We start from the raw sequence: 12321 nt of genomic DNA on the forward strand, positions 1-12321 counted from the left end.
ACCGCACACAGAGCACCAGGCGCTCTGAGCAGCTCTTCGGTCTGCTTTGGGGGACAGCAGAAAGGGCAGCTGTTTCCAAGCAGAGACTACGCCCACTGGGTTGTCGATGCCATTTCCCTGGCTTATCACACCCAGGCCGTGCCCCTCCTTTGCGGGTCGAGCCCACTCCACCAGTAGTGTTGCATCCTCATGGGCACTGGCTAGGGGCACTGCCCTAGCAGACATTTGTAGAGCTGCGGGCTGGGCAACACCTAACACTTTGCGAGATTCTACAATCTCGAGTTGAGTCAGTTTAGATCCGTGTTCTCTCAGGTACCGAGCCCGTGAGAACTTCGGTGACACGCCAACGATCTGACCGGGTGGATCGCTTGCACCCAGCCCTTCCCCTAACCAGGGAAACAGTGCGCCTTCTTCCCAGGAGATCCCAGGCTTGGGACACTGGTTGGCTCCTCCCCTAGCCCTTGCGGTCGCAGTTCTCTTGGAGGGACTCGCCGACCCAAACCACTGCGGGTACCGCTAGCTACCCTGTACTGGTATAGGGGCCCCACAGGTAAGGCCTCCTGCTCGGACTCCCCTGTGTGTAAAACCACGGTTCTGTCCCCTCACATGAGTTGGCCGTGTTTCCCTTAGGCAGTCACAGCTGCCTCAGGTGCCGTGCTGTATGCTCCCCCTCTCTGAGGCTGGTGCTACCACCGCACTACTGTTCCGCATAAGGCCTAGGTATAGGCCATGCGATGTATGTGCCACTCAAATTTGCCTCCCCTCCGGGTAGGTGTGGCCTCCGCAGGGTCTTCCCCGCCCTACCAAGGGCTAAGACCCCCTTCCCTCAATGCGTGTAAGGGCCCGGCCGTGGTTGCTCTATCGCGAGAAACATAGAGAAAAGAGGCCCAGCCAGGCTGGCCCGTTCCCATGTTGGCGGCCGTCACCTTGTTCCCTCCTCGGGGTAGCGATAAGGAATCCTGATGGCTTAAATGGGGCATTGGGGAAGAGTGCGTCGCGGCTGATACAGTTGGTGCGTTCTGCGCGTAGGAATACCTGCTCGCTCCTGTATCAGCGGATCATGTACCGGCTCAGCGCATGGCGCTTTTAAGTGGACCCCTAGTGTTGTTCTCTGACACAGCGTAAGAGAGCGACAGAAGGGAGCGTCTAGGTTGCGTATGTAACCTCAGTTCCCCGATGGAGGAGCGAGGCGTTGTGTCCCCCTTGCCGCGTCGCTGAGCCGAGCCCCTGTTGTGGCGGACCATTTCCGGCTCCTCAGAAAAATCCTGAATGAACTCCCGTATTTGCGCGCTTAAATACCCGTATGTCGGGCGGGACATGCAAATACTGGCTGCCAACTCTCATTGGCCTTTTTCATAGTACAGAGGTGAATATCGAGCTCAAGAGAGACCCCTAGTGTCGTTCTCTGACACAACGTCTCGTTCCCTCCATCGGGGAACTAAGGTTACATACGTAACCTAGACGTTTTCTTTCAAGCATTATACATTGACATATTGCTAGTGGGGTTAAGCAGTTTATCAGCGTCCTCTGATCCATTATGAAAGTGTGTAGTGAAATTAAACCAATTGAATTTGGAGTATTGGACTGAGTGAGATGCTGCCATAAGAAGTAATTTACTGTTTGATGCTCTGGGCTGATAAAACCCAAGGTTAAATTATCTGTTCCAGGTTGAGTAAAGAAGAAAGAGTATGCACTGCTGTGGTACTCGAGGCCGGACTACAAGATTGAGACCAAATTGTTATGGTCTTTGTCTTGGCATTTTTTCAATATTTGTAAATATTTTACAAAAATATTTAAGATGCTTATGCTATGAACCTCCCAAACTAGAGCATATCCAGATTTTTTTTTTTGTAAAACACTTGTTTTTTAAACAGTCTGGTATAAGTTCAGGTAACTGGTCTCTCTTATATTTTTAAAAGTAATTATTCATCTATAGCTGTCAAGACCTAAATTTGTAGTACTTTGTATATCAGAAATGCTTACTTGTCTTACAATGATTATACTATAATTGTGCAATTAAATAAATTATAAACACATTGAAAGTAACAGTCTCGGCTAACTAAATGTATTAACCGTTTACACTTATGTAGGACTTTGATACAGAAAATGATTATGAGAAATTCTTTCTCCTAAGCTATAAAGAGATTTAGACTGGAGCCAGCAAATCTACTGTTGTGACATCTGTTGAGTGTTAATCACCTTGAGAACTGTGAAGATCTGTGAATGCAGAGTACCCCTTCCCATGCATATCATAAATCAGGGAATACCTCTATGACCCCCCCATGGTTACCATTGAAATCCATGATAAGAAGGCCAAAACTGAATGACCCCCAACCCTTTGGTTACCAATACATGCTAAACTCATTGTTCAAGACACAGAGGTTGAACACACTACCTGGAAAAGCTAAGAAACTCTCCTTTTGTTCTTCGATATAAACCAATTTACTACACTTAAAATAAACTGATCAGGAGATCCTGAGACATCGTAACCATTATTCTGCAAACAGCAGCTAAAAAGGATCTATGAATCTTGACACAATTCTAATACATCTCAACTTTATCCATGAACATTCCACACAAGGTCACAGTACTTGTGGTTTAACCCTAAAAAAATGCACAGAATCTCCCTTTTGTACCAAAATGTACACAATACCTAGCCTTGCTAGATAATTCTAAAAATTATGTTATGACCTGTGATCAATTTTACAACTGACAACATAAATGATTATAGCCTGATGTACTTTTTAAAATATGCGGAGAGCTTTGTGATCACTTATAATTGAGAAATATATTATTATAATCCTTAATCTTGTATTATCCTTGTTGAAAACCAATTAATTAACCATTATATATTTTCACGTTTTGTTACTTGTACATCGATTATTCATGACAATATGTCATATTTAGTATGTACAGGCTTGCTTGTTTATGTAGAGAATGTTGATGTTAACAAATGTCAAGTCTCTTGCACCGGTTTCAAGATATGGGGTGGTGGTGGTGGTGTAGTGGGATAAAGCACTAATCTGTTAAGCAGAAGGTTGTCGGTTTGATCCCCACAGCCACCACCATTGTGTCCTTGAGCAAGGCACTTAACACCAGGTTGCTCTGGGGGGATTGTCCCTGTAATAAGGGCTCTGTAAATCGCTTTGGATAAAAACGTCTGCCAAATGCGTAAATGTAAATATATAAAATGTATGATTAAAACATGTACTGTTTAGAGCAGGAATTTTTAAGAATCCTTTACACAAAGGTTTGTAAATCAACTTTGAAAAGGAAGGAAGGAGTTTACCATGTGACTCCATAAAGTCAATTCTGATTGTCTCAGGGCACCTATGGGGTGAGACCAGTCTACACTCTAGAATCTGGTACCAAGGAAGAACGCTCTCTATCCTCTCTTCTCTTTCTTCTTCACTTCCTCCACAGCTCTGCTTTCTCAACGGTCTTGCCCTCATGGCTTACAGCCTCACCCCAGTGCCCCTCAAGTTCCATGCAATGTAGAAGCCCCAGAAAGCTCGGAGCGCAAGTTCCGAGAAAGCTGTTCTCTGCACTACGACCCACACACGTGATGGGAGCCGTGAGTCTTCCATGCAGAAGGCCTCGCTTCAAAACCTGCCTCATCCATTGAAGCAACAGACAACAGACATCCACAATCATAACAGAGGTCCAAAACATTGATGGAACAACCAGAACTTTCTACAAAGAACCAAGTAACGCAAGGAAATGCGACAACACGCAAGTACATCTTAAGACTTTGCTGAAAGTACTGGTGTTGCTCTGAAAGTACTCTTTAATATAATTTCGAGCTACCCGATTCCAAATTGAGTTAGACTGAATTAAATATCAGAGGTTCTCAAGGCATTGTCTACAGACTCCATAAAGTAAATTTTCTCTGTATATATAATTTTCATTCAAGTCACTCTAAACTGTTCACTTTGCTCACCAACCTGTTTCATGTGTGTATGTGTTAGATTAGTTTTAATGTTTAGACTAGTAATAAAGTCTTGTTTGTTTTCAAAGTTAATTTGTCTGTGGTATATTTTGATCAATAATCTCGTCACATGATTTTAAAAGATCTTGATTCAAAGCTCATATCAAAAATATTTGTGATTTTATTTTCAATAAATCATGAGAATTATATTACTCCAATATGTTAATTAATCCTAATTCCCTTATTAAAGCTAATTCCTTACAATAGAAGTTGTGAGTGGATACAATGAGCCGTTTTGAATTTTATTCAGACAAATAATCTAATTATTTGTCAATTATCTTTCTTATGATGGTTGTCGAATGTGACTAATTCCGTTATAAATTCCTTACATAATGATGTAGACATGAGGACAGTTTAATTTAATTCCTAACACACATATTGTTCCCTACACTTAATACATCATTGTTAGTTTTTTCACATTTTAGTTATAGTACAGTAATACTGTATTTTATATTGGAGAAATGTTTACTTGAAAGATTGTCAGGTGTCCCATGGAAAATTATTAAAATAAATAAATACAGTTTATTTTTTATTTTTTTTTACGGCTTTTCATAGAGACAGTAGAAAAGTTTTAAAATTGACAAATTAGTATATTTTCCATTACAAAGTATTTTATGCAACCAGTTTAAATATTTTGTCCAAACAAAACTCTAGTCTGCTGTCAAACGTAACTATTCACATGCCCACAAAATTATGTTTCATCATCACACTTGTAGTAAAAACATTCAGTCAGTGAACCGAATGAATGAATAGAATGCAACAGGTGTATTGTTTATTTGTGCACAGCATATAGTTACAGATGTTATGAATAGATGTGGCTTACTTGTCGTGATTCTCTCATGAAACATAAAAAGAATTTGAGAAACTGTTACATACGTTTTCTAAAAGCAAATTCTCTTGTTTTATACAAGTCCAAAAACACCATGATACAATGTGTAAATTCTGAGGTACTGTAATCTTTACAGAGCGCGTTTGACATCTGAACCAGTGAATTGGCTGCCACGGGTCCTAGTTCCATTCGGATACAACCTTATGTGTTTTTTTTCTCTCTCTATAAACAGCGCGATTTTGTGCGACTTATAGTCAGGTGCAAAAATACAGTAAATAAATAAATTATGTATTTGCTGTTCCATTGCAAGAATGAATTTGCAAGAACAAATCTACAAATTGGAAAAGACACAAATTTGTTGGTTTTTCAATATCCAATTTGCACTCTTGGCATCTGTGACCTCATTATACAGCGTACATATGTTACTTGAGTTTTTTGCATAGCCGAATTTCAAACATTGAGTTCACGCTACTAAGACATACAGAAAACATGGACAAGTTCTTGAAAAGGAAAACTGTAGACGATGGTTATGTGAGATGGTGGTGTACCAATGGTATGGTACTACCATAGGATTTTTTAAACATAAAAAGTGTGCTGTGGCAGAAAAAAGGTTGGGAAACACTGACCTAAACCACAAATAGTTAATCTGTGAAAAAGTGTCCAAAAGAAAACACACAGCAGTTGGGACAAAAAAAAAGAGCTGGTACCATGTCAAACTTTTATCGGCACTTAGAAAGGAAGCATAAAGAAAGATAAGCTAAGTGTAAGTGATGCTAGCAAAGCTAGCTAGCTAATGTTAGCAATCTGCCTCTTGCTGCATTCCATTCAACTCAGAAAGTTATTGATGGTTTCTAGGGGAAGAGCCATCTAGAAAACCTGATGCAATGCTTGCACAAAATGTATTGTTTTAGGTGGATGTAAAACTTGGAAAAGGTGTGTTGAAAAAAGATTGTTTATCTTTCAGTTGATTTCAGCTCCTCAGTGTTTGTTTGTATTTGTTTGCTCCTAGAAAATAAAGGAAAATTCACACACATAAAATTCACCTCTGCAATGCTTTTTGATTTTTTTATCAAGACATTTCTCATGGTACACTGATACATAAACACACACACACACACACACACACACACACAAATATGTAGAGGTGAATGAAGAGGAATCTTCATTTGTTTTCTGTGGGTGTTTTTATTGGAATATGGATCTTTCAGATCAATTTGAGAAGTGCCTGTGTTTTGCTTGTTCCACAATGTATTGTAATGTATGTTCGTATGTAGTGTGGGACTCAAACTGGTCTGGTCTTGGTCTTAACTTGGTCTTGCTCTGCCTTGGTCTTGACTTTGTCTCAACCCCTCAAAGACTTGGTCTCGATACACTCTGGTCTGGGTCTTGACTTACAGAACATTCCAGTCACAATCAGAATATATAATAATAATAACACTAATATTAATAATAATATAGTAATATTCTGAATAAAACCCGTTGATAGAAAATCAAGCGTGTTGTGAGTTCAGGAAGGTCACAATCAGCTGATGCTCAGGGAGTTATTTGCTGCACTTCCTGCTCTGTCCATGCATGGCTGCATGGATGGGTGGTACGTTTGCCCAGAACAGAACCATTTCATCAAAAGATTGCTTTAATTGTGAATAAAGTAGCTATTCAAGTCAAGTTTTCATTTGTCAGCAGGCATATCACCCTGGAGCTCTAGACTGGTTTCCCACTGAAGCTAAGCAGGGATGAGTCTGATCATTACCTGGATGGGAAAACTAAGGTTGCTGCTGGAAGTGTTAGTGAGACTAACTGCGGGTACTCACACTGTGGTCTGTGTGGGTCCTAAGGCCCATTATAATGACAGGGACAATATACTGCAAAAACAAAACAAAGAACCAAAGCCTGATTAAATAGAACATTATTTAAATGTTAAGTGTGTTACAGTGCATGAGGGGAGAGACAGGACCCAAAAGCAGAGGGAAAGTTCAATTGGAATTTATTAACTACGCAACACAGTTTTCTTTTCAAACTAAAAGCAAGTCCAGAAGACAAACTACTCTCCTGAGATGCAGGCAGAGATCGGGTAATCCTTCTCCACATGCACTGGGCACCGAACTGGCGAGGGAGGCAGCAAACGAGAACAGAAGTTGCTCCACTCCTGAAACTGAACTGCGGCCAGCTCCAACTGCACGACAGAGCACAGTTACCACACAATCACAACGGCAAACAGTAACAAGTCACAACGATCCGGCCTCAGAAATGACACATGCAGGGGTTTTAATAAGAGAATCAAACACGGGGCAGGTTTGCTCGCAGGTGAAGGTTGTAATGATTAGCGTTCCCATGGAAACAATCAGGGTTCCCATGGAAATGCGGATTCAGCATGCCAGCAACACCTGAAACACATAAGGGCAAAATGTAAACACGCTTTGACAAACCAGACAAGGGACGATGATGCCACCACGGTCCTCCAGAGGCATACACAACCTGGCAAAGTGCAACGACCATGATATTACTGGAGGGCACACAGCGGCAAATCGCACACAGTGATAACCCAATACCAGACCTGTGAGCCCACACAAAACACGAAACACAAGACAGAGAGGGGATGATGTTTTATGGTCCTCGTCAGACAAAACCCAACCTGACCGGTTGACAGAACCATGACATCACTGGAGAGTGCATAGCGGTGATGTGCGCATGGTGGTCCAAACAACCGGACCCATGCACTCACACAAAGGGGTAACACAAAAAACAAAGGCAAGCCGATACTGCCACGGTCCCGTCAGGAAGAACATAAACCTGACAAGGTGACCGGACCACTAGCAGCACCAAACAGAATTTCTTTACATAATTTTTTTTGAATGCCAAGACAGTGAAGATATTCATTTAAAAAAAATTAACAACATGAAGGTGGGAAAATTATGACAGACTTTTCATTTTTGGGTGAATTATTATTTATGGGTGAATTAAGTATTCTTTTTTCATTTTTCATTTTACTTTCAAAATTGAATCTAATCTAAATCCCAAAATGTTTTGTTGTATTGTATTAGGTAAGTAAAGAAATCCTATTTTGTCTCCTAACTTGTTTCTCCTCACACAAACACACATACTGAGTTTAGCTGGAGTACAATACAGAGAATTAACCTCCACCTGGTCCATCAGCTCCTGTGTCAGGCAAGTTTCTTCTGATTTCACTAACCAGCCATTTGTTTAGTAGTGGTTGGCATTCGTCATACAAACAGCTATTCAAAGAGTTTTTCAAGCACATAATATGTTTATTTTATGTAACAAACAGCCTAATTATCACAAAGTACCACAATAACAGTTCACAGCTTGTATATGTACTGCCATCATATCTAAATATGATCTTCCCATGCACGCAGCCACATCTACTTAGGTGCTGATACGGTTTTCATTCACACAAACAGCCACTCAAACAGTTTAAAACTCATATACTCACAATGAAAACATAATGATCGAGCGCGATTATCCGATAAATGGAGCCAAGTCTGTTTACATTAGCGCTTGTCACACAAACACATGTCTGAGAGGTCAAACATATAGGTAAACCAGACTGCTGATATTATTTGTTCATTTGCTTTTTACAGCTATAAAAATGAAATAAATAAAACAAATATAGTACAGCAGACATAACCCATTTGTTCACTTGTTTGCTATATTACATATACAGTATTTAGTTTTGAAGTACATTTTTAAAATGTAAAAATTTTAATTCAATAAAAAAAAATACTTGTCTACACCCTGCCCCCTCTACCAGCTGTGCAGTGACACATGCAAAAATAACTCACTCCAAGGGTGCCTTCTCATCAGTTATTGTTTTATCTTTTATTCCTCCATTTCCTCAATTTTAGCCATTTTGATAACTAGCTGGTGCAGACATTGTGATAAATAGTGGTCTTCACAACCATAGTCAATCATTTCTGATTTTCACAATGAAGATATTCACTTTTGATGTTCAGCAGCTCCACTCTATGGGAACCGTTTTCGCCCTAGCCATTTCCTTCAAATGCTTTCAAATAGGTTTCATGAGGCATTTCATCACTTTCCAAGGTTGCTGTAAACAAAGTGGGCCATGTTGAAATAGCCATCATTATTTCATGTCATGCCTTCATATTGTGATGTATTATGTTCCTCTCTCTTGAATTTCAATTTACTGTTATTACTCTGTGCTTCCACTTGTCCAAAATACAGATTCTTAATGCTTCACAGGCAATCTTAAAGTCTAACATGTTATTTTAATTTGCAAATACATCCGCTTCCAGTCCATTTCTAAAAGTGATGTTTTATTCTGTTTGTTGATATTTTCAAAATGTATTGAGAGCAAAAGCTATCTTGTATTAGGAGCATACAAATCCTGGAAGATCGGTAAAGCCCATTTTTTGATAAATTATTGAGCTGCAACATATTGCATTTTTTTTTTTTTTTTTGCACTGTGCTCATTACAAATGCATGTACATATGTCAGGCAGTTCTAATGTATTTTATTAACTGAACTACAAGTTTAGTCTATAATTTCTTTTAATGAGAACATTTTAGTTTATTATTAAGATGCTGAATGCAGAATTAGCAGACAAGGCTCATGAATTCTGCTTGAGTCAAGGGCTCATATTGCCTAATATGAGACACTTCAGCAGTTTTTACAGCCTTTATTTTCCAGGAAATGTTTATGTGGCTTGAGTGTGTGCCTTGGAATGAATCATATAAGTTAAACCTTATCCAGTAAAGTGCCATTTCGAGTAGCTTCAGGAGAGCTATAGGAGAGAGGGGTCAGGAGGGGTTTGGTATTTGGCAGCTGAGGTAGTGGAGTATATTTTCCTCTGAATGTACTGTGTAAGCAAGATGGATGAGCCAGTGGGGAACATGTGCAATGGCTGATCAGTCTTTTCTCTTTCGAACCAGAAGCTCCAGCTTCCTGCGGTTAAGAGGGAAGTGGCTCTTCTCGTCCCTTGTGGAGGCGATGGGGCCTGAGGAGTGGCACTCGGCAGTCGGCCCAACCTCTCCTGCTATCATGCTAATGAGGTCAATTGATGAATTGTAGAGCCAGTTAAACTAGAAGGGCAAAAATGCAAGAGGAGCAGATTGAATAGGGTTCACAATTTTTTTTTTTTGTTGAAAATATAATTTAAAGATGAATTTATGTATTGTTTGATATCTTACAGATCACTACCTTTCAATTGATATTCATATTTATGAATTTGTTCAATTTTTAAACACCGTTAGGCAGTTTAACATTGTGACCTCTTGCTGAGTACAGGTTAAATTACATGTGCTTCCAAGTATAGAGCATGCATTTAAAATAAATCTAAAGATATTATATAAAAGAGTATTCCTTTAGAGTTACATTTTCCAGATTTTTTTTTTTATTATAAATTTCTTATTTTTAATAAAAAGTTGACTTTTGTATGCAAGACATGTTTTGTCCCTAATCTCAAGGATCAGTGAGTTATCAAAATGGCTAAAATCAAGGAAATGGAGGAATAAATGATAAAACAATAACTGGTGAGAAGACAATGTCTGATCAGATAAGAAAAGAAGAAAATATATTTGGTGAAACAAGGCACCTAGAGGCAATTGCATATAATTCCAATGCAATCTTTATAATCAAAATATCGTTCCAATCATTTAGAAATTAGAAGCTGAGTCATATAGCAGTTTTCCACTAGACTGTCAAACATAGCTTTTTAAATGATAAACGTTTTCACTAGTTTTAAAAACCCAAGACAAATCCTAAAGGGCACCTTAGAAAGATCAACAAAAATGATGCTGGTATCACTGAATATTTCCTCAGTGCCATAGGGAGTGTACTTACTGAAAAGCATGCAGTAAAATTGTCTCTGCATGCATTAGGTTAAAAAATAGTCCAAGTCTGTGAGTTCACCATTACCGCCAGCTAATGAAGCGGTAAAGCTCCTGCAAATATTTGCTCATGGTCAGGGTGCCATACTCTCATGAAAGAGATGTTTAATGCAGTATGGGTTTGTTGAATGACAACCTTGAACTGAATTAAACACCCCCCCCATTATATCTCTCTTAATAGAATAAGTTTTAAATGTAATATTTTTATTTTTTACTCATTTAAACAAATGTTCTATTTGATAGACATTCTTTAAAACCCATATGGACATATCTATTAAATGTATAGGCAAAGAGAGCATGATCTGACAGTGTGGAATTAATTTTCTGACTTACATGTGTCCTCATTTAGTCTAAATGTTTTTTTTTTTTTTAATTTCCAAATCTTTACTTTCAGCAATGCATGGCAGATGCAAAACGGAGGAGAGTGATAGGTGAGAAAAGAAACCTACTGTATTGGCTAAAGGCATTAAAGTTTAGGTTGTGTTCCAGAGGTAATAGTGTTTACACAAAGGTACACTTGATTCCGGAACCCCTTTAGCTCACTTTCTAGTGGGGACAAATGTGTTGAGGGAGCTTTAAACACAGGCCTTTAGTGAATAATGTGTTTCTGTTACGATGAACAGGAAGGCAGACGAGGGGCGAGGATCTAAATGCAGGGTAGGCTTTATTGGACAATTAAAGAGACAAAACAAAAACAAAGGAAACACCCGCAATGGGGAAACACAACAAAAACACGAAAAACATACAAAGGTAAAACTGGCAGGATGAACATTAAAGACCACGGAAACAAGCATCCATATACATCGACGATCGACAAGGGAATGGAGAACAAACAGGGTTTATATACACTGGAGACATGATGAAGACAAATGACACAGGGCTGGCAGTGATGAGGGCCGAGGATCATGGGAAGTGTAGTTTCTGACAAAGACAATTGAGACCCAGGGCAGACAACAAGGGAATCGTGACATAACCCCCCCTCAAAGGAGCGGCTTCCAGACGCTCCTCAAAACAAAACAAAAAAAGGGAATACCCAAAAAAAATAAAAAAATAAATCGTCGGGCAGGCCAAAGAGGGGACAAGGGGCAAACAGACAGACCAAGGAAGCACAAGGGGCAAACAGACAGACCAAGGGAGCACAAGGGGCAAACAGACAGACCAAGGGAGCACAAGGGGCAAACAGACAGACCAAAGTGGCACAAGACAGGCAGTCCAAGGGGGCACAGAGAGCAGACAGGCCGTCCAAGGAGACACAGAGAGCAGACAAGCAGTCCAAGGAGGCACAGAGAGCAGACAGGCAGTACAAGGAGGTACGGGGGGCAGACAGGCAGTCCAAGGAGGCACGGGGGGCAGACAGGCAGTCCAAGGAGACACGAGGGTAGGTTCAGGAGGCCTGGGAGGCGGCCACAGGATGGGGACAGGTTCAGGAGGCCTGGGAGGCGGCCACAGGATGGGGACAGATTCAGGAGGCCTGGGAGGTGGCCCTAGGACGGGGACAGGTTCAGGAGGCCTGGGAGGCGGCCACAGGACAGGGATGGGGAACTACGAGGGTGGAGCCGAGGTAGGCGGAGCCATAGAGGGCGGAGCCGTGGAAGATCCAGGTGGCAGAGCCATGGGTGGCTCAGGAGGTGGAACCG

The sequence above is a fragment of the Xyrauchen texanus genome, chromosome 42 (assembly GCF_025860055.1).
Source record: "Xyrauchen texanus isolate HMW12.3.18 chromosome 42, RBS_HiC_50CHRs, whole genome shotgun sequence".
In the NCBI taxonomy this organism is placed as follows: domain Eukaryota; kingdom Metazoa; phylum Chordata; class Actinopteri; order Cypriniformes; family Catostomidae; genus Xyrauchen; species Xyrauchen texanus.